Source organism: Molossus molossus, unplaced genomic scaffold, assembly GCF_014108415.1.
Source record: "Molossus molossus isolate mMolMol1 unplaced genomic scaffold, mMolMol1.p scaffold_m16_p_4, whole genome shotgun sequence".
Lineage (NCBI taxonomy): Eukaryota > Metazoa > Chordata > Mammalia > Chiroptera > Molossidae > Molossus > Molossus molossus.
In genome coordinates this window covers 90,634,233-90,658,325 of record NW_023425377.1, presented here as the reverse complement: position 1 = coordinate 90,658,325, position 24,093 = coordinate 90,634,233, and the positions used below count along the sequence as shown (strand labels likewise).

The 24,093-nt window shown below is 36.4% G+C and overlaps 1 pseudogene; it reads right to left on the bottom strand.

Annotated features, from left to right (window-relative positions):
* Nucleotides 1-530: 530 nt before the first annotated feature.
* On the bottom strand, nt 531-624 carry LOC118616740 (annotated as a pseudogene).
* Nucleotides 625-24,093: the final 23,469 nt, after the last annotated feature.

Genomic DNA, 24,093 nt, shown 5'->3' with positions numbered 1-24,093 from the left:
TGAGTCAACACTCAACCACTGAGCCACGCTGGCCGGGTTCCTGTTCCGTATAATAATGTTTAAGGTTATGACTTTTCATGCCCAGAATTTTAAGGTTATCTACTATAAGTAATATTTCTCTTGTTACCATCTGGGACCCTTAATAGTCTCTCATTACCAGGAGTCACCATCTAAATTCCCTTCAAAATTTCTCTAACTTGCTTATCTTCCATGGTGTCTTTGCCCACAGGAAGCATATGCATTTTTTAAATTTTTTTTGGTGCTAGGAAGAAATACAGTCTCCCCACAGTCAACCTCTCTTTTTCTTTCACTGTCATGGGGACTGGTCTTTAATTGCATCTGTCGTCATCCTTTTCTGGCCTGAGAAAACGCCGGTCTCATTCATTCCTTCTACTCTCGGGGGCACGTATTAAGCTCTACGACAGGTCTCCCTCTGTCCCATGTATGGACAAATCTACATTTATTTTCTTGTTTCTGGGGACAGACAGTACATTTCCCAGTCTTCCTTACACCTGGATGAAAGCTGTGTGGCTGGGTTCTAGCCTTGAAATTTTGATTGAAAAAATTTTAACCTGTTAAGAACAGATACTGCAATTGATCATAGCCAAAAGGCTGAGAAGTGATTGATGGAAGTAATTTTAGACACTTCCAAGCTTGTTCCCTAAAAGCTTCATATTACTTTTTTTATGCCTCTTCCCAGATGGTGGTGATCTGAAGGCCTTGGGCTAAGATGGGAATTGCTGAGGATGGAAGAAATCCGAATCCGGGGGTCTTTGGTTGGAAGAGAACCCCACCAACCTCCACTGGCTTTTTTTTATGTGTTAAATCACAAAAATTTGGGATTTATCTCTTGTGGCGGAAAGGTTAAGAGAACTTTTAAAACCTCAATCCTTATGCTTTTGAGGTAATTTTGGGCTATGGTTGCATAACTGTCTTTTTGACCAACTGCTCTAGCAGTTCTGCATGGTCAGTCTGGGTCCTCCTTCCGGAACGTAGAAATGGGTGGCACAGATTGCTGGTTTCTCACTTCTCTGTGGCCTCATCCACTTACATGTACGCATTTGCATGTCTAAAATGATAATAACTTTGAATATTCTTTATAAACGATTTTTATATAAATACCTTCCTTTTGTCTTCCCTCAGCATCAGTCACCTTCCCTCCTTCTCTGTCCCCTCCCTCCCTCCCTTCTTTTACTTCCTCTATTTACTTTTTCCTTTTCTGCCATTTAGTTGTTGCACATGCAGGATCTTCTTTCTGGAAGATCCTTTCTCCTTTCTCCTTCTTGCACCTTTTTAAGTCCTCACCCGAGGATATGTTTATTAATTTTAGAGAGAAAGGAAGGGAGAGAGAGAGAGAAAGACTGTCTTCAGGAATCAAGTTAGAGGTTAAGTTTTTCTAAGAAGCCCCTTCTCTCCCCTGAGAAAGATTTCTACAGTATCCTGAATGTGTCCCCTCTTGTAGCACTTATTCTTGCTGTTCAATTTTTCTATTTGACTTGTATCTCCTCTGCTAGAATTCTAGTACTTTGAGGAAAGCAGCTCCTACCTTTGTTGCAGTGTTAGGGTCTAGTATAAATGATTGGGATATAGAATTTGTCAAAAATATTCTTTTAGAATGCAATAAGATATTTAGAAAACCACCAGGTTGCCTTCTTTATTATAAATATGGTAATATGCTATAGTAATGGACTTCAAAATTTGTGTTCATTTACCCTGTAAGAGAATTGAAAAAGTTTCATATACTCTATAGATTGTAATGATGATATAAAAAAGTTTTTGTCATATATTAAAATAGTTTAAAAGAATGTAATTTGTAGTGCTAGTGAACACTGACATTTTAAAATAAAATCATTATATCATTGTTTCAATGTATCAGTGGGTTATAAATATGGTGATTTGATGACCCACTGTCATTCATTTTAAAAATACATAAATAAGCTCATTTTCTGAATCAGAAAATTTACCTTGTTCTTCCATTTTGCAATTATATTTCCATTACTTCCCCTCAAAAATGTCTTTACTATAATACACTATTAGGATTAAATGTGCTATTGATTACCCTATATTGCTTGCAAAGAAATAGGATAATCAGTAAAAAACATTGAAACATTATAATGTAGTAAATATGTAGTATATATGTGTACTGAATTATATATATTTAAAATTAATTCACATATGTTCATAATGCATATATATCTTGTACATATATGTTGCATATATACTGCATGTGTATTTATTTATGTAGATTTTAATTTCTTAATGTTTTATTTTTATTAGATTCTAGCTATTAAAATTTCTTTTATCATAAAAATTATTTACATAATTGATCAAAAGATAAATATATTAAAATATTTGTCAAATAATTATTAAATATAAAATAAAATTTTATCAGAATGCAATTTATAATGTAAATACACACATAAACATACAGAGAATATATGTATATTATTCTGTGTAAAGGTTTTTTTTGATTACCCTATTTCTTTGCAACCAATATAAGATAATCAAAAAAAAATTTTTTTAAATCCTCACCCAAGGCTATGTTTATTAATTTTAGAGAGAAAGGAAGGGAGAAAGAGAGGGGGGAGAGGAAGAGAAAGAAAGAAAGAAATATGGATGTAAGAAAGAAATATTGATCGATTGCCTCCAGTAAGGGCCCAGCCTGGGGATCAAACCCAAAACCTAGGGAGTTGAACCTGCAACCTTTTTTTGCTGTACAGGATGATGCTCTAACTGAGCCATCTGGCTGGGGCCAAAAATTCTTTTCAGTTATCTATTATCCAGCAAGTTGATTAAGCCTCTCCCCTTAAACGTTCTCAAAGGCAAATCATTGGAAACCTTCTGACTTGCAGCATCATGGAGTACCACTTATTGCCATTTACTTTTCCAGTTTGTGACTGTAATAATAATTCTTTACCAAGATATATCACATGTGTATAATTATTGACTTTATTCTCTTATTCATAGACACAAGGTTTAACCTGATGTATCCAGAACAGACTGACAACAGTTATTGGTTTTTAAATGCATTTTGCCAAAAGTAACTTTGCTCAAAATGCTTATGCCTTATCATGTTTTAAATATGTATTTTTAATCATTAGAACTGCAGATTTAGGTAATTTAGTTTACAGGAAATATTTCCTGTAAAATTTATATTCTAAAGCTACATCTCATCGTCAAAAATATCTACCAAATCAGATATAATTCTGTCAGAAAAAGTCAGACTTAATTTTTCCATTCGAATAGACATATTGACAAGTGTCTCTGAGACAGATATCTCACTTGTTAGTTGGGTTGTCTTGGCATGAGTTTATTGTCTGTATGGCCCTGTGAAACATTGCTTTCCTCCCACTTTAATATTCTTTACCATTGTCCTCTTACCTTTGCCCACAGAACTCTCCTTAGATGCAATGTATTCTTTGACAATTGGAGGAGATGAGGTTATTACAGAAAGTTTCTGCCACTCCTACCCTGATCACTAATAGATCCAAATCCAAAACATCACCACACAGATTAAAACACCAAGTCATTCATTCATTCATTCATTCATTCGCTTTATTCTTCCCAGAATTATTCTCTAACTTTTCAAAAATGAACATACAGTGCTTTTATTGTGAGGAATCAGAACATCATAGAGATTGATTTTCAAAATTTTAAAATGGCATGCCAGTATTAGAATAAAACCGAGTTATGCAGCACTGTACCAGCCAGAAATATCTAGAAAGAACTATTATTGATATCTTCTGATCAAAATGGACTGGCTATAGTGCAAAACCCCATCAGATTAAAGCAGTTAAGTGCAGATGTTGGATTGTGGTGGGGTTAGTCCAGAATTGAAGAACACTGTTTTTATTAACGATCTTCCAACTGAAATGCATGACTCATTTGTGCCTTTGCAAGTAGTTATAATTTGTATGTGCCATTTCTGCCCATTCTTTGCCTCTTAGATTTTAGTGGGACAGTAAGTGAGCAAATGACAATTTAGAGATCCTAAGGAAAAATCAGACTTCGCCTTATACAACACTTTCTTAAAAATAGAGCTCTATCACCCTGGCCTGTGTCGCACAATGGTTAGAGCACCAGCCCACAAACTGAAGGGTTGCAGGTTTGATTCCCGGTCAAGGGCATGGACCTGGTTTGCAGGTTTGATTTTTGGCCCCCAATGGGGCATATGCAGGAGGCAACCAATTTATGTGTCTCTCTCACATTGATGTTTCTCTCTCTCTCATCCCCCCTCCCTCCCTTCCACTCTCTCTAAAAATATCAGTGGGAAAAAATCCTCTAGTGAGGATTAACAACAAAGAATTAAGAGTTATTTCAATGTAATTACATATAAATTCACTTGGTACAACAAAATTGGGAATACCTAGAACTTAACAAACTATTCCACTATCTCAGACAATGCCATGTATATCATAATAAATCCAGTTAACAGTTTGTTAATGTTAACTTGACTAAAATAGATTGAGAGTAAAAAGGAAGAAAATAGGTGAAATAAAATTTTAACAGAATATCTGCTATTTTTCAGGTATAATATTGTATCTTTATACAATGATACCTCGGTTCTCGAACGCCTTGACTTTCGACCAAATCGGTATTCGACCAGGAGATTCGAGAAACTTTTGTCTTGGAATCCGAACAAATATTTGGAACTCGAACTTCCGAGATGAGCCGAGTTGAGCCGAATGGCGTTCATTCGGCCCAGCGCGCCTTGCTTGCGTCATCAGTGTGAGTGCAGAGAGAGAGTCACGCTTTGTGGAGAGAGTCACGCTTTGTGGAGAGAGTCACACTTTACACTGAATTTAACCCTTAGACATACTGTACACTTTTATTTCTTGTTGAGACTTATGTTTTTCTACATATTATATACAAATTAGGCCAGTAAATAGGCATTTTCTGGGGCTTGGAACGAATTAATCCAGTTTCCATTATTTCCTATTGGGTTTCATTGCTTCGGTTCTCGAACAATTTGGTTCTCGACTGTCCTCCTGGAACGAATTATGTTCGAGAACCGAGGTATCACTGTATATATATTCTCACCTATTTCCCACAGTGACACTAAAAAGTAGTTATCATTACAACTTTGCACATGAATAAATTGAAATTTAGGGAAGTTAAGTAAAAAAAAAAACCAAAAACCCAGTAGTTTACAGTCAATCAGATAGAAGTGTAGAGACAAACTTAAAATTCCAGGTAGATATTACTCCAATGCCCACGGTTTGCCTAATTATGCCTATGTAACCAAATGAACACTTGATTTGGATTGATTATTGACAAAAGACAGACTGAAGCTTCTCCTAGATATGAATATGGCATTTAAACAAGTACTAGATGATTGGGAATGACCGACAGGATCTCAGACTTCAATGATGTATATTCTCGGGGTAGAAGTAATTGATAGTTTCACAGTGGCAAACCAGAAAATTGAGAAAAAATAATTTCAAGCAAGAAAGTATTAGAATCGGCAGGAGATGATACTTAAGAGAATATATATGGAAAACTAGAAAACGATAAAATTGCTAATCAGCCTTCAATAAACTCAGCAGGCAGTAAGTTCCAAAGAGCTGCTAATGAATTATTAAACTGAAGCGTGGCCCTAGATTAAGATGAAAAGGAGCCAGAAACTGACATGTTCTAAGTGATATGAAAACAAATGTGACAGTCCGCAACTTTGAAAATATTGTGAGGATGTTTAGGGGGTGCTATTTGCTTCACATGTTTCTACATCAATTATGCATTTTAAAGTAAACGAAAGAAGTTCCCAATTAGGTTCCTTGCGCAGCTGTCAGAGGACTTTTTTTCTTTATTTAGTAATGAGCTTAGATCCTGTGATAAAGCGTCCATGATTACAAATACCAAGTGAAAGAACAAATGATTTAAAGATAGGTCCAAGATTTTGAGCACAATCCAGGTAGCTTATGAGTCGAGTCCTCTACATTATCTCAAACTGCTCAACTGGCAATTTCCCAGTATCTCATTCTCTTTCCTTTATTTGCACATGGCTGTGTATGTGTTGGCATATGATTCAACTGTAAGTGAGTCTAATAGTGTGAAATTATTAAACCATCTGGAAGGCTAATGACCCCCTAGGGAAGGAGAGGATGGAACCACCTGGAACATAGAGGTTGTAAGGGGCCATCCATGGACTCTGAACCTCTGTGCTGATTTAGGGAGATAACAATCTTAAGAGCTAGGCTTTGTAAAGAGAAGAAAAAAATTATCTCATTTACAACTTGTCACTTAATACATCAAGGGCCATAATGCTGCAATCAGACTAAAGAGTTTGAGTTTACACTCTGGGCATGATAAAGTGACTGCTGGGGGTGAATACACCCTCTGAGAAGATGTATATGGGAAAAACAGAAGAGGGACAGGAGATCAGAAGAGTTTGCTGTGACCTGGGTGAGTAGAAGGTGTATTTTGGAAACACCTGGATATGTTTTGGTCAGTAGAAGCTCCTGATATGTTGAGGGAGAATCCAAGGACATCTGGCACGGTACTCTTTTTATTCATTCCATATTTGATAGTGGGTCACCAGGCTGAACTGTATCTCAGGATAGAAGAGTTATATAGAGAAGTGAATGATTTTGATTTCCCACAATCTATGGAGAGTGCGAAGGAAATCTAAGATGCCTCACAGGGAGCAGAAGCGGTCCAAGTCCTGGTGCACTGGCAAAAGGCTGGGGTCAGCACCAGAAGAACCCAGAGGCCAATAGCAGTGTCTACACTCACCTAGTAGTAGTGGCAGATAGGTACCTGGAGATTGGACGAGACCACCAGTTAGGATGCAGTGGTGATGGAGACTACCATCGTGGACACAGTGACCCAAAGGACAGAGGTAGCAAAAGCCTAGAAGGCAGCAAATAGAACAGAGGCCCCATTTGCCACTACTGTGAAGATAATTGCTTGCTTTGGGGGAAGAGGAATCATCTTGATAACATGAGGAAGTGAGGCCCAGCTGGTGTGGCTCAGTGGTTGAGCATCATCCTATGCACCAAGAGGTTGCTGGTTTGATTCAGGGCACATGCCCAGGTTGTGGGTCCTATCCCCAGTGGGAGGCATGCAGGAGGCAGCCAATCCATGTTATCTCTCATCGATGTTTCTATCTCCCTCTCCCTCTCCCTCCCTCATCTTTTTAAAATCAATAAAGACTTTTTTTTTTTTTTAAATGAGGAAGTGAGGAAGGAGCTATAAAAGATTGAGCATCTTCCCTAAAGAAACTAAGTTTCTCTTAGGAAGACGGAGAGTTATTTTTAACTGGCAAGACCCAGAGACCTCTCTGAATCACCCTACTAGAGCCTACACTGCAGCAAAATGAGCCTAGTTATAGTGCTTTCTTTTAATTAAACCAAGAAAGAAAATGCTCTCTTCTCATATAAAAGTCCAGACATAAGTGAACAGGGCTGCTCCATCATGCCAACCACTTCTAGCTTATTATTCTGCCATTTCCAGGATGTCACAATTTTCCTCACGATCCAAGATGGTAGAATTTGCATTTCAAGGAGACGATGAGAAAAAGTAAAGAAGAAAGGAAAGACTGTGTGCCATATTTTTTTAATGGAAGGCTCTTGGAAGCTGCCCAGGGCACATGCACTCATGTTTCTCTAGCCAGAAATTAGTCTCATGGCTACCTCTTGCTGCAAAGGATGTTGGGAAATATTACTTTATTTGACATGACCAGTTAAAAATTCTGTGTATTTCAGAATAAAAAGATATTGAGAGAAAATAAGGAACCTAGCCATAGAATGCTGGACATAAGATGATATAAAGAGGGCGCAGATGACAGATTCACAGGTCATTAATGATTTATTACTCTTTGAGAGTTTCTCCCACATTCGGCAGTAGTTAGACTGCAAATGCTAGCTTATATAATAGTTATTTTTAGGTTTCTCTTTGTCATTGTAGGTATTTCAAAAAGAGATAAGGAGAGGTATGCTCATTTCTGCTAGCCAAAAACCACTCACAATCTGTCATTGAAATTTTGATTCTTTAGGAATTACATAGAAGAAAAAGGCTTGGTGTCACAAATGGAATCTGTCACTCATTTTAAGACTGTTTTGTTTTTAATGCTACTGTTTAGCCTGTTTTTTTCCTCAGTTAATTCTCCACTAATTGTTCTTCTCTTCTCACTTGGAATTCTCACGAGTGATATTTATTTTTGCCTCTCTTTTCATTTTGGAAAAATTGAGAAAGAATAGCATTATTAAGGTACTTTAAAAAATAACTATTGAGGCATAACTTTATAACTTTAAAATAATTTTATTGAGCTCTAATGTTTTATAGTTTTGCTGGTGACAAAAAAAAGACCACACATTAAAGTGTACAATTCAATGCTATTTTTAGTAAACTGACCAAGTTATTACCATAAATCAGTTATATACTATTTACATCCTTCCAATAATATATCTTGTGCCTGTTTACTGTTCATTTATATTTGCCTTTTCCCTTCATCCCAGGCAACCTCTTATCTACTTTTTGTTTCTATAGATTTGCCTTTTCTGGATATTTCATATTAACTGAATCATAAAATAGTCTCTGTGTCTGGCTTTTTTACTGAATGTAATGCTTTTTTGAGTTTCATACATGTCTTAGCTCGTATCAGCACTTAATTCTTATTTTTCCCCAAATAATATTCCATTGTATGGATAGACCATATTTGTCTGTCCATTCATCTTTTGATGGACATTTAGGTTGTTTCCAATTTTTGTCTCTCATGAAAAATGTTGCGAAGAATGTTTCTGTGCAATGTTTTTGGCGGATATATGTTTTCAATTTTCTTGAGCATATACCTAGGAAGAATTCCTGGGTCCCATAGCAAATTTATGTTTATCACTGTGAGTAGCTTCTAAGTTACTTTACAAAGTGGCTATGTTAGTTTACTAGGGTGTCATCACTGAACAGCATAGGCTGGGTAGCTCAGTGGTGGGTTGGCAGAGTCACTGTCTTCTTAAGACCGCTCTCCTTGGCTTGTAGGAGGCTGCCTTCTCACTGCGGCCCTGCATGGACTTTTCTCTGTGTGTGCATGCTCCTGTGTCCCTTTGTGTGTCCAGATTCTTACAAGGACACCAGCTATACTGGATTAGGGCCCACATGAACACCCTATTTTAACTTAATCATCTCTTTAAAGGCTCTGCATATAGTCACATTCTGAGGTACGAGGTATTGGGGTTTCAACACATGAATTTTGGGGGGACACAATGAAATCCTGACAGTAGCTGTACCACTTTATATTTCTCCTAGAAATGTATGAGGGTTCCAATTTCTCCATTCTTAGCATTTTTCCTTGTCTTTTTTATTGTAGCGATTATAGATATGCTGTTTTGTGATTTTGAGTGTCCTTCCCCTAACGAGTGATGATGTTGAGCATCATTTCATATGCTTATTAACCATAGTATATCGTTTTTAGTGAAATGTCTATTCAAATCCTTTGCTGAGTTTTTAACTGGTATTTTCCAGCAAAAGTGGATATACCCACTTCTAATCTCTTTCTGAAATGCCTATAATGACAGAGAAAACAGCCCCTTGAAGGGTAAAGAGGAGATACCACTGGCATAGACAAAAAACTCTTATACCTCAGAAGCATTGAAAATCATGTTCAAAAGTTTTCAAAATACAATTTTGATGACTAAATTAATCAGCATCTCCTTATATCTCCAAACATTTGGTTCATTAGTCTCTGAAGCGGGGCTGAGTCTGGATAAGAACATGCTAATTTTTAAATTATTTTTTCTTCACCATTCAGATATGATGATTCCTACTCATCCAGCACTACAAAAAGCTAACATCTGAGCAGGATTTCTAGGCAGACTTTGGGAACCTGGAGGCCCATATGTCTTTACAACCATTTAGCTTTTGAATTTTCTTTAGGCATCCAAGTTTGCCACCCACAGTCTAGATAATCTGAAATTGGGGAAAATTCAGTTGCATCCTTTGGTTGAACTGAACTTAATTCTTTAATTACTGATATGCTCAGGAAAGCATATTGTTGTATGCTTCATGATGGTAGGATCGTGTGTGTGTGTGTGTGTTTACTGTTGTATCTACAACACTTAGAATAATGCCCAGCAGGCAGTAAATATTTAAAATTTATTTGTATCACAGATCAGAAACCAGGATATGAAGCTATTATTTACTTTGGTCTCTATTTCTAAGCCATCATCAAGTGATATTAATTGTAGCTCCTAGATATCTCTTAATTTAACACTTCTCTCTATCTTTACTCCCACCGTAAATCTAATCACCACCGGTCTTAACAGGATTATTAAATAGCCTCTTAACAGATATTCCTTAGTGAAGTCTGGCCCTTGTCCACTCTGCTCTTCTGTAGGTATGTAGGATGCACCAATGCGATCATCTTACTCCACTGCCACCCATCTTCATTGCTCTTTGGTCCAAGTAAGTCCTCGTAGAACAGGTACAGTGCATAGTAGTAATCTATGACACTACATGATGGATGAAAAAAACCTCACTGAGCCCAGGCAGTGCTGCTCAGTGGATTGAGCATTATCCCATGGACAGAGAGGTCCTGGTTTGATTCCTGGTCAGGGCACATACCCAAGGTTGCGAGCTCCATCCCTAATAGGGTGTGTGCAGGAGGCAGCCGATCAATGTTTCTCACATCAGTGTTTCTATCTCTCTCTCCCTCTAAAAAAAAAAAAAAAATCAATAAAAACCTATTTTCAAAAAACATCGATTCTTGAGCGAGAACCATCTGAAACAGTGATTGACATTTGAAATTCTCTTTGGATGTTGACATTTTTGCCTGTGGACTCACAGTCTTGAAGGAGAAAAACAACAACTCATGGAGGCTCATTTCTAGACATAGGCCAAGACTGGCTGAGCAAGATTGAAGTCTGCCCTCAGAGGGTTTTTTTTGACTCTATCCTGAAGCCTCAAAGACTATGTCCAGACCTCTAAGCCTCTTCTTGTCAGTTTCCTGTGGGTTCACCTAATCTTACTATCAGAGACATAGGTTTGAAAGGTGAAAGACACAGGGAGTCCTTTAGCCAGCTGTAATAAAAAAATACTTAAATCTGCTTGATCCTAAGCAAGAAGACTGGGGGTGAGTATGGTGGGACCACATAGAGGTTTTGGGGAAAATCTTATAAGGTAATAATGAATTCCTTAGCCTAGAGAATAATGAATTCTCTGTCTCTCTTACTTTCTCTCAATTAGCATTGCCAGGGCAGGTCAGAAATCTTTTTTTTAAACTCATTCTATTGTTGAGAATATAATAGATGTCCCCCATTCCCCACCCCCTTTTGCTCTCCTCCACCTGGCTCCCCACCCCAAGCCTTCACCTGTCTATTGTCTGTGTCCATGGACTATACATATATGTATATAAGTTCTTTAGTTATTCTCTTCCTGCCCTCCCTTCCACCTTCCCTTTGAGATCTGTCAGTCTGTTCCATGCTTCCATGTCTATGGCCTTATTTTGTTCATCAGTTTATTTTGTTTTTGTTTATTAGATTCCACATATAAGTGAGATCATGTGCTATTTGTCTTTCTCTGACTAGCTTATTTTGCTTAGCATAATAATCTCCAGGTCTCTCCATGATGTCTCAAAAGAGAAGAGATTCTTCTTTTATACAGCTGCATAGTATTCCATTGTGCAATGTCCCACCACTTTACTATCCACTCATTTGCTGGTGGGCACTGGGGCTCTTTCCAGATCTTGGCTGTTGTAAATAATGCTGCTATGAACATAGGGGTGCGTATATTTTTTCTGACTGGTATTTCAGGATTCTTAAGATATATTCCTAGAAGTGGGATCACTGGGTCAAATGGCAGTTCCATTTTTAAGTTTTTGAGGAAACTTACACTGTTTTTCATATTTGGCTGCACCAATCTGCATTCCCACCAGCAGTATATTAGGGTTTCCTTTTCTCCACATCCTAGCCAGCACATGTTGTTTGTTGATTTGTTGATGGCAGACATTCTGGCAGGTGTGAGGTGATACCTCATAGTCATTTTAATTTGCATTTCTCTGATGATTGGTGACATTGAGCATTTTTTTATATGTCTGTTGGCCATCTCTATGTTCTCTTTGGAGAAGTATCTATTCAGGCCCTTTGCCCATTTTTTAATTGGATTGTTTGTCCTTTTCTTGTTGAGTTGTATGAGTTCTTTATATATTTTGGAAATTAATCCTTTATCAGATACATTATTGGTGAATATGTTCTCTCATACCATGGGTTCCCTTTGCATTTTAATGATGGTTCCTCTTGCTCTGAGAAATCAGAGGTTTAAAGAAAAAACAAAATATGTTGAAAAAGGATTTTTCTATAGACTGTTATTAAAATTTTTTCTCGCCCTAGCCAGTTTGGCTCAGTGGTTAGAGCGTCCGCCTGCGGTCCGGAGAGACCCGGGTTCGGTTCCCGCTAAGGGCATGTATCTCGGTTGCAGTTTGTCCCCGGCCCTGGTTGGTCGTGTGGGTGGCAGCCTCTCGATGTGTCCCTTTCACATCGATGTTTCCCTCTCTCTCTCTTCCTCTCTCTCCCTCCCACTCTGTCTGTACAAAAAATGGAAAAATGTCCTCGGGTGAGGATAAAAAATAAAAATAAAAAAAAATAAAAATTTTCTCATCTGAAATGAATTAGTCATAATTAGTAATACCCACTTGTATCTGGGGAACCCTAGGACTCTAGAGAATATGGATCTACTGAATTGTAGCAAAATTCATTATCCTTGAAACAGCTAGCATGAAAATATATAGTTGATCAGCATGCTATTAAAAAATAAAGTATACAATTCTCTGTCAAGAAGAACTAGATTTTTAGTGTCTCAGTTTAGACTGGAATATAATTTTATCCTGTTTCAGTTGCTTCATTTTTCTCCTTGACTGCTTTCTTTCTGTTCATCCCCCACTCCTCTATGCTGGCAAAAATAAACTCAAACAGTAGAAGATTTATACATTTTGTGGATGAGATATTGTAATCTTTTTTGTATCATTATTTTGGCCTACAAGAATTTAGAATAATATGGGGCCACAAGATTCAATTTATTATTGTTGAGAAATTTGAACCTATTAATGCTAACTTGTGCAATAGTGCTAACCTTTGCTCTATGCTCATTTTATATTAAATTACTTTCTGGGCTATGATAAGAATTTAGCTTTCCTCTTAACTGCAAATATATAAATTGCTGAGAGAATTGGGCTAACATATTTTTCTTTTACATGGAAAATAGCATTTTTTGAAGATATTTTATTACAGAGAAAAACTAGATGTGTTTTACATATAGTTTCACAATCAATAATATGAAGATATATGGAGGAAACAGGACTGTAAATGCAGGGAATTCTTGCTTTGAATGTACCTGAATATCTATCTATCTATCTATCTATCTATCTATCTATCTATCTATATATCTATCTATCTATCATCTATCTATCTATCAATCATCTATCTATCTATCATCTATCTATCATCATCTGTCTATCTATGATATGATCTTGCTCTCTCTTGTGGTCTCACACTGTACTAGGTATTAAGTCACTCTGTGTCATATCTGTGTCTGTCATCCCTTATTGAATCACTCTGGGTCAAGAAGAAATATAATACTAAATGTGTCTGCTAATCCATCAGAAGTTACTGTGACATCACATACCTCGACATGCACTGTGTCTTAAGTCTCCCATCAGATAGCCTCTCCCTAGCTGGCCACTCTACCCGAAGCTGTAGAAGTATCCCAGTGACTTAGAGTATCCAGCTAAATACTCTAGAGAAACACTGTCCAAGTGGACTTTCTGCAATCAAGGAAGTGCTTTATATCTGTCCAGTATGTCATATGACACTTAGTACTTCAACTGTGGCTAGTTCGACTGAGGAAATGAATTTTTAATTTTATTTCATTTTAATTGAGTTTAACCTAAATAGCCACATGTGGTCAGTGGCTACCATACTGCACAGTGCATCTCTAGAGCCGTGTTGAACTGTTTGCTTGGCCCCTGCTAAGCGACTGTTCACCTCAGTCACGACCAGAAGTCTCCAGACATTTAGTCCCACAATGCTTTTTACATTTCTAGCCTCCAACTCTTCACTGCCCTCCAGTATTCCCTCTGGATTTGAGATTTTACAACATCAGTAAACCTCCTCTAACTAAACTTCTCAAATTTTTTTTCATATAGCTGAAATTCAACTGTTCCTCTTGAGGACATAACTTCTCAGTAGCCATCACAAATGAAAGATGATTTTTCTTTCCTATTTCATGCACTGGGGGTCCTCCTGTTGAGATAAGTATCTTCCTAGCTCTTTAGGGCTGTTTCTAAACCATTTTTCTACTCTCCGTCTTTAAATAAAATCACAGCTACTTTGAAGTGTATGCCATTTGTCCACATCAACCACAACCAACTTGTCAGCCAGTTTCCCTCCCTCTGACACCCACAGAAGACTCTAATATGCATTTCTTTTCCAACAGCACATTCTTGTTGTTCTTGGTAATTTTTAAGTGGATATGAATAATTCATTTAACACTTTGACCTCTTATAGTCTTGATCCCTTTATCCATACTAATCTTTTTTCCACCTCAACACTGACTATTATAGTCACATCGTATAACTATATGATACTCTAAATCCCCAAATTTAAACAATCTATTCTATCCCACAGTTTATACCCCCAACTAACTTTTTCAGTCCTCTCATTCAACCTTGTTTGACTAATCGAGGTCTCCCAGTCCATTGATGTTTTCACTTTTTTCACTCTTCAATACTTTATGTATCCATTTTCCTTTTTCTCAGCTTAGATACCATGTTCTCCATGTATTCGTGCTCTTAAAAAACACTTTTCCAACCTGCTCGTCTTTTCTTCTGTTAAAATTTATCTCAAAGTTAAAACCCTGGATAACCTAAGTATTGAACACAATGCTTCATACCCAAGCAGTTGAGTGAGCGTTGTTACAGAAAATTGAATGACCAAGCTGACTTGTCTCAACTTAAATGACCTCAAATTTCAAATGGGCACTTGACACTGCCTGGTAGTCATACTGTATCTCCTTAGTGAATTTGTTTTTCTCATTCTCTAAAGGTGACTCTTTTGCATCTTCTTTCTCCCCAAATTTCTATCACAGAACTTTATAATTTACTGATAATCTTTCATCATGCTTTACTGAGAAAATAGAAACAATTAGATGGGTTTTTTCCTGTCTTCCCACTATCACATGTACTGGTATATCTGTACGTGTGCCCATGTTCTCTGTTTTATTTTGACTTATGAAAGGTTGACCCCTTCACATGTACTCCCATTCCCTTCATCTAGCAAACTATTTTAATCTTGAAAGATTTCTATCTCTTAATTGCATCATCAACTTCTTACTCTCTACTTAGTTAATATTATTGGTGTAAAAACATACACACTAGTACAACTCATCTAAAAAATAATAATCCTCAACCCTTTATTCTTCTTATCTATTTTTTCATTTATCTGCTTTTCTTAGCTACTACTCATTAATTTTCTGTACCCCAAATTATTATCTTTATATTCTTCATTCTCTTTCTCTTTAAAACAAAAACACAAAACAATGTCTGCCTGACCAATGTGGCTTCGTGGTTGAGCATTGACCCGTGGACCAAGAGGTCACTGGTTTGATTCCCACTCAGGGTACATGTTCAGGTTGTAGGCCTGATACCCAGTGTGGGGCATGCAGGAGGTAGCCAATCGATGTTCTCACTCATCAATGCTTCTATCTCTCTCTCCCTCTCCCTTTCTCTCTCTCTAAAATCAATAAAGAAAAATAATTAAGAAACAATGTCCAACTAAGATTCAGTCTCCATTACTTTATTGAAATTCCTTTGTCAAGGCAACCAACAAACAACATGTTGATATATTTCAGTCAGATTCTCAAGAGCGTTAAAACCAATTGTCCATTCTATCTATTTTAAAATATTTTCTTTATCTGGACTTCCATAATGTCACACATTCTTGTTTTTTCCTCCTCTTTGTGTTCTTTGTCAGCCTTATTTTTCTGTCCTGTCCTTCTCCTGACTTATATTGAATGGCTCACAGAGGTGTTTCCCCTGTGCAATTTCATCTAGTTTCATTCCTTTAAATGTAGCTGTGTGGCAGCAAAAACACAGTTTGAAAACTACCAGAAGCAATTATTAATTTACTAATTTTTATAATTTCTTCATAAATGTCTCATTACCTTGTGAAGAAGAGAAATAATCAAACTTATCTTATTCCTCCAATTGTTTTGGTTTTTGGAAGCATTTTGAGAACAGAGAAAAGAAAGAAAGACCAGCCAGTGTGGCTCAGTGGTTGAGCATTGACCCATGTACCAAGAGTCTGCCGATTCAATTCCTGGTCAGGGCACATGCCCAGGTTGTGGGCCAAATCCCCAGTGGGAGGCATGCAGGAAGTGGCTAATCTATGTTCTCTCTCATCAACATTTCTGTCTCTCTCTCCCTTCCTCTCTGTCTCTAAAAAAAAAAAAAAATTATTGGATCAATTCTGAAAATAAACCTATTAGCATGAGCAGAAGACTTTTCAGCTGATTAAAACAACTTGAACACATTATTAACAATTCTTAAGGGAAAATACACAGAGTATTAGTTGGATTCAAAACTCTTTGAGAGTATAATTAATTACAATTAGTTTTCCATGGATGTTTAAATTTTCACAATTTGGGTTATAGTTACCCTGTTAAGTTGGATCTTGTGTTATTTAGTGTCAACATGGACCCCCTGAAACCTCCCCACAGCAATAGATCTTAGACTTATCGCTTCAAAACATTGTCCCTACCTCTAAGGAACTCTGGTTTCTTCAGTAGAGAAAATAGTATTAAAGATATAATTCTGTGCCCCAGGATTCATGTTAGACTCACAGAGCTGAGGGGACATGATTCTTAGGTTACACCAGTAAATAAAGCTAGAAATTGTATATATTTAAAAGTTACATGTATATACTGACATTTTCATTTTAGCACATTATTTTGACTACTAAAAATCTATAACTCTAAAAAATTGTAATTGAACCTCTTTTTCACTGGTGATTTGCTTCTCTATACAATTACTTTTTTTATTTGAAATAATATCTAACAAAGCTGAAAGAACTACTCATTTACAAATTAATAAAATTGTTAAATGTGATACAAAACATTATTATTTAAACCAATGATAGAATTATTGCATAAACACTTAATATTATAGTTGTTAAATAATAATTCTTTGACTATATCCCACTAATGATATGTCACCAAGGTCATATGAAATTACATTTTATTTATTGTTATACAAATTAATTTTCTTGTATTTTTTACATTGATTTCTTCCAAGTTTACATAATGTGTGATGTTAGTGTTTCAATGGGCAGTTTTTACGTGGTGGAGGCTTGTAATTACTGGGATTTAGGAGATGTCTGTTTTTTTCTAGTGCACTTGGAAAGATGAAATAATAAACTACTGGTCTTTACTGAATAGACCTAATTTTTCTTCTACAGATTATTAGAAAATATTGGTATTATTACTGGACTCCACACACATTAATAGTCACTATCTAGATGGTTAGTTATAAATTTGGAGTTTCATAGTCAATTTGTACCAGGTTTAAGCATCAAGCAAAATGTGACCGCTCACATGTTCTTGAAATAAAGTTTAGATATATTTGATTTAACTGTGTTATATCTTTCTGGTCTTTTCTATATTAGAAACCTTTAAAATAGTCTTTCTTCTTTTGTTACCAGCTTTTTATTTCTCTGTCACATATGATTTCTTTCAAATGACTAATTAACAACATTCTTTAAGGTTTCATGAAGCTTAATGTTTATACATACTACAATTTCTTTAATAGGATACATTGATAATTATTATGTTTTTCTTTTTTTAAATGTTATTTTATTTATTTTTTTAAGGTTGATTTTTCATTTTTATTTATTTTTATTTTATTTTTTATCATCTTTATTGTTGAATGTATTACAGATGTTCCTCATTTTTCCCCCATTGATCCCCTCCTCCCCACTCCCCTCCACCTCCTGCCTTTCCCCACACTGTTGTCTGTGTCCATTGGTTATGCATATATGCATATAAGTTCTTTGGTTTATTTCTTTCCACCCCTCAAGACCCCTTCCCTTTGAGGTTTGTCAGTCTAGCAATGGATTTGTGCTTCTTAATCCCTTCACCTTTTTCACCCATTCCCCCAACCCTCCTCCCATCTGGCAACAACAAAACATTCTCTGAATATATGAGAATGTTTCTGTTCTGCCTGTTCATTTTGTTTGTAGATTCAATTGTCGATGGATATGTATTCATTGCCATTTTGTTTGTTCATATATTTTATCTTTTTCCTCAATAAGACTCTTAAACATTTCATATAATAACAGTTTGGTGGTGATGAACTCCTTTAGCTTTTCCTTGTCTGGGAAAGTCTTTATATGGCCATCGATTCTAAATGACAGCTTTGCAGGATAGAGTAATCTTGGTTGTAGGTTCTTGGTTTTCATCACTCTGAATATTTCTTGCCACTCCTTTCTGGCCTGCAAAGTTTCTTTTGAGAAATCAACTGACAGCCTTATGGGAACTCCCTTGTAAGTAACTAACTGCTTTTCTCTTGCTGCTTTTAAGATTCTCTCTTTGTCATGAACTTTTGCATTTTGATGATGGTGTGTCTTGGTGGGGGCCACTTCGGGTTCATCTTGTTTGAGACTCACTGTGCTTCCTGGACTTGTATGTCTGTTTCCTTCACCAAGTTAGGGAAATTTTCTGCCATTATTGTTTCAAATAGGTTTTCGATGTCTTGTTCTCTCTCCTCCTTCTGGCACCCCCAAGATGTGAATATTGGCACGCTTGAAGTTGTGCCAGAGGCTCCTTACATTATCCTCATTTTTTTTTTTTTTTTAAATTCGTTTTCATTTTGCTGTTCTGATTGGGTGTTTCTTGCTTCCTTATATTCCAAATCGATGGTTTGCTTCTTGGCATTACCTACTCTACTATTGATTTCCTATAAATTATTTTTTAATTTAGTTAGTGCATCCTTCATTTCTGACTGGTCCTTTATTATGTTAAGATAAGTATTCCTGCATTGTTGGACTCTCACAAAAGAACATGAAACTAAAAAGCTTCTTCACAGCAAAAGAAACAATCATCAAAATGCAAAGGGACCCTACCATATGGGAGACCATAATTGCCGATGATGCATCAGATAAGGGGTTAATTTCCAAAATATATAGAGTACTCATACAACTCAACAAAAGAAACAAAGAATCCAATTAAAAAATGGGCAGAGGAGATAAATAGACACCTCTCCAAACAGGACATACAAATGGACAAGAGACATATGAAGAAATGCTCAACATCACTAATCATCAGAGAGATACAAATTAAAACAGCAATGAGGTATCACCTCAGACCTTTCAGAATGGCCTCCATCAACAAATCATCAAACAACAAGTGTTGGCGAGGGTGTGAAGAAAAGGGGACTCTAGTGCACTGCTGGTGGGAATGCTGATAGGTGCAGCCACCATGGAAAACACCATGGTGTTACCTCCAAAAGTTAAAAATTGAACTGCCATTTGACCCAGTGATCCCACTTCTAGGAATATACCCTAAGAAGCCTGAAACACCAATCAGAAAGAATATATGTACCCCCATGTTCATAGCAGCAATATTTACAATAGCCAAGATCCGGAAACAACCCAAGTGTCCATGAGTAGATGAGTGCATAAAACCGCTCTGGTACATATACACAATGGAATACTATGCAGCTGTAAGAAAGAAAGATCTGTCTCTTTTTTAAAAAATTAATTTGTTTATTGTTGTTACAGATATTTTTCCTTTTCTCCCCACTGATTCCCCTCTTCCACTCCCTCCTTACCCTGTCCCCAGCTTTGTTGTCCATGTCCATTGTTCATGCACACATGCATATAAGTTCCGTGGTTTATCTCTCCCCCACCACTCCCCTCTTCTGGGGATTGTCAGTCTGTGCCCCACTTCCACGTCTCTGGGATTACCCCATTCCTCAGACTGTTATGTTCATTTTATTCCACAAATAAGTGAGATCATATGATACTTGTCTTTTTCTGATTGGCTTGTTTCGCTTAGTATACTACTTTCCAGTTTCCTCCATGTCGTCTCAAAGGATAAGAGATCTTTCTTTCTTACAGCTTCATAGTTCTCCATTGTGTATATGTACCACAGCTTTTTTGTTCATTGTCTACTGATGGATATTTGGGCTGTTTCCAGATCTTAGCTATTGTAAATAGTGCTGCTACGAACATGGGGGTACATATATTCTTTCTGATTGGTGTTTCAGGCTTCTTAGTGTATATTCCTAGAAGTGGGATCACTGGGTCAAGTGGCAGTTCAATTTTTAATGTTTTGAGGTAACACCATGTTGTTTTCCATAGTGGCTGCACCAGTCTGCATTCCCACCAGCAGTGCACTAGAGTCCCCTTTTCTCCACACCCTCGCCAACACTTGTTGTTTGATGATTTGTTGATGGCAACCATTCTGACAGGTGTGAGGTGATACCTCATTGTTGTTTTAATTTGCATTTCTCTGATGATTAGTGATGTTGAAAATTTCTTCATATGTCTCTTAGCCTGTTTGGAGAGGTGTCTATTTAGCTCCTCTGCCCATTTTTTAATTGGGTTCTTTGTCTTCCTTTTGTTGAATTGTATGAGCACTCTATATGTATTGGAAATTAACCCCTTATCTGATATATCATTGGCAATTATGCTCTTCCATACAGTGGGTTTTCTTTCCATTTTGATGATTGTATCATTTGCTGTACAGAAGCTTTTAAGTTTGATGTAGTCCCATGTGTTTATTTTCTTCTTTGTTTCTGTTGCCTTATTTGATAGCAGTGAAAATGCTGGTGCATATGATGCCTGAAATTTTGTTGCCTACAGTTTCTTCTAGGATTTTTATGGATTCATGAGTCACATTTAAGTCTTTTATCCATTTTGAGTTTATTCTTGTGTAGGGTGTAAGTTGATGTTTTAGTTTCATTTTTTTGCATGTAGCTGTCCAATTTTCCCAACACCATTTATTAAAGAGGCAGTCTTTACTCCACTGTATGCTCTTGCCACCTTTGTCAAATATTAATTGAGCATATTGTCTTGCGTCCATTTCTGGGTTCTCTATTGTGTTCCATTGGTCTTTCTGCCTGTTCTTGTGCCAGTACCAGGCTGTTTTGATTATAGTGGCTTTGTAGTATAACCTGAAATCTGGTAATGTGATCCCTCCAACTTTGTTCTTCTTTTTCAAGATTCATGTGACTATTCAAGGTCTTTTTTGGTTCCATATGAACTTTGAAGTATTTGTCTAGTTTTGTGAAGTATGTTGTTGGTATTTTGATGGGGTATTGCATTGAATGTATAGATTGCTTTGGGTAGTATGGACATTTTAATGATGTTAATTCTTCCAATCCATGAACAAGGTATGTGCTTCCACTTTTTTATATCTTCCTCTATTTCTTTTTTCAATGCCCTGCAGTTTTCTGCAAATAGGTCCTTTATTTCTTTGGTTAAGTTTATTCCCATGTATTTTAATTTTTTAGCCACGATGGAAAATGGGATTGTTTTTTAAATTTCTCTTTCTGTGAGTTCATCATTGGTGTATAAGAATACTGTCAATTTCTTGACATTAATTTTGTATGCTGCTACTTTGCCAAATTTATTTATGAAGTCCAGCAAATATTTGATGGAGTCTTTGGGGTTTTCTACATATAGTATCATGTCATCTGCAAATAATGACAGTTACACTTCCTCCTTTCCAATTTGGATCCCTTTTATTTTTTCTTACTGTCTGATTGCTGTGGCTAAGACTTCCAGTACCATGTTAAATAAGAGTGGTGAAAAGGGTATCCTTGTCTTGTTCTTGTTCTTAAGGAAAATACTTTTAGTTTTTGCCCATTGAGTATGATGTTGGCCATAGGTCTTTCATATATGGCCTGGATTATGTTGAGATATGATCCCTCTATTTCCAGATGGCTGAGCGTTTTTATCAGTAATGGGTGCTGAATTTTGTCGAATGCTTTTCCAGCGTCTATTGATATTATCATATGATATTCATCTTTCATTTTAGTTATATGGTGTATTACATTTATTGATTTGCAAATATTGTACCAGTCTTGCATCCCTGGGATGAATCCCACTTGGTCATGGTGAATAATTTTTTTGATGTATTGCTGGATTCAATTTGCTAGTATTTTCTTCAGGATTTTGGCATCTATGTTCATCAGGGATATTAACCTGTAGTTTTCTTACTTTGTAGTATCCTTTTCTGGTTTTGGAATTAGAATTATGCTGGCCTCATAAAATGAGTTTGGAAGTCTTCCTTCTTCTTGAATTTTTTGAAATAGTTTGAGGAGAATGGGTATTAGTTCTTCTATGAATGTTATGTAAATGTCCCCTGTGAAACCGTTCAGGCCTTGGCTTTCATTTACTAGGAGAGTCTTGATTACATCTTTAATTTCTTTTGTTGTTACTGGTCTGTGCAAGTTTTCTATCTCTTCCGAATCCTGTTTTGGGATACTATGTTTTTCTAGAAATTTTTCCATTTCATTTAGATTGTTGAATTTGTTGCCTTATAATTGTTCACAATATTTGTTAATGATCCTTTGTATTTCTGTGGTATCAGTTATTATTTCTCCTTTTTCATTTCTGATTTTGTGTATTTGGGTTCTCTCTCTTTGTTTCTTGGTGAGTCTAGCTAAGGGTCCATCAATCTTGTTTATCTTTTCAAAGAACCAGATGTTTGTTTCATTGATCCTTTGAATTGCTTTTTTGGTCTCCATGTCACTTATTTCTGCTCTGATCTGCACTATTTTATTCCTTCCAATGGGGTTTTCTTTTTGTTTGCTTTCTAGTTCTTTAAGTTGTGGGGTTAGATAGTCTATTAGAGATTTTTCTTGTTTCTTGAGGTAGGCTTGTAGTGCTATAAATTTCCCTCTCAGAACTGCTTTCGCTGCATCCCATAGATTCTGTGTATTTGTGTGTTCATTTTCATTTGTTTCCAGGAAGTTTTTAATTTTTTCCTTGATATCCATGGTAACCAATTTATTGTTCAATAAGATGCTATTTAGCCTGCATATTTTCAAATATCTTTGCATGTTCTTGTTGCAATTGATTTCTAGTTTCATGCCATTGTGATCTGAGAAGATGCTTGATATGATTTCAATCTTTTTAAACCTGTAGATACTTAGTTTGTGCCCTAACATGTGGTCTCTCTTTGAGAATGTCCCATGTGCACTCGAGAAGAATGTGAGTTCTGCAGTTTTGTGGTGTAATTCTCTGTAGATACTTACTAAATCCATTTAACCTAGTGCTTCGTTTGGAGTCTGTGTTTACTTGTTAATTTTTTGTTCAGAAGATCTATCCGGTGATGTCATTGGTATGTTGAATTGTCCTGCTATGATTGTATTGCTGTTGATTTCTTCTTTGACATCCTCCCAAAGATTTTAAAATATATTTTGGTGCTCCTATATTGGGGGCATATATGTTTACCAAGGTTATATCTTCCTGTTTGATAGATCCTTTCAATATTGTGTAGTGGCCTTTTTTGTCTCTAGTTATGGCCTTTATTTTGAAATCTACTTTATCAGATATGAGTATTGCTACCCCAGCTTTTTTTTTTTTTCTTTCCATTTGCTTGAAAGATGTTTTTCTATCCTTTTACTTTCAACCTATGTGAGTCTTTTGTTATGAGGTGGGTCTCTTGTAAACAACATATATGCGAGTCATGCTTTCTTATCCAGTAAGCTGCTGTGTCTTTTTATCGAAGCATTCAAATCATTCACATTTAAGGTGATAATTGATATGTATTTATTTATTGCCATTTTTCTTTAGTGTGGTTCTATTTTTTTTCCCTACTTCTTCTACTAATTACAGTCCTTTTAGTATATCTTGCAGTGCTGGTTTGGAGTTAATATATTCCCTTAGCGCCCCCCCCCCTTTTTTTTGTCTGAAAAGCTCTGTATTTGACCTTCTATTTTGAATTATAGCCTTGCTGGATAGAGTAGTCTTGGATTCAGATCTTTGTTTTTCATGACCTTTATTATTTAATGCCACTTTCTTCTGGCCTGTAGTGTTTCTGTTGAGAAGTCAGCTGAGAGCTTTATGCGGTTTCCTTTGTAGGTAACCTGTTGCCTATCTCTTACTG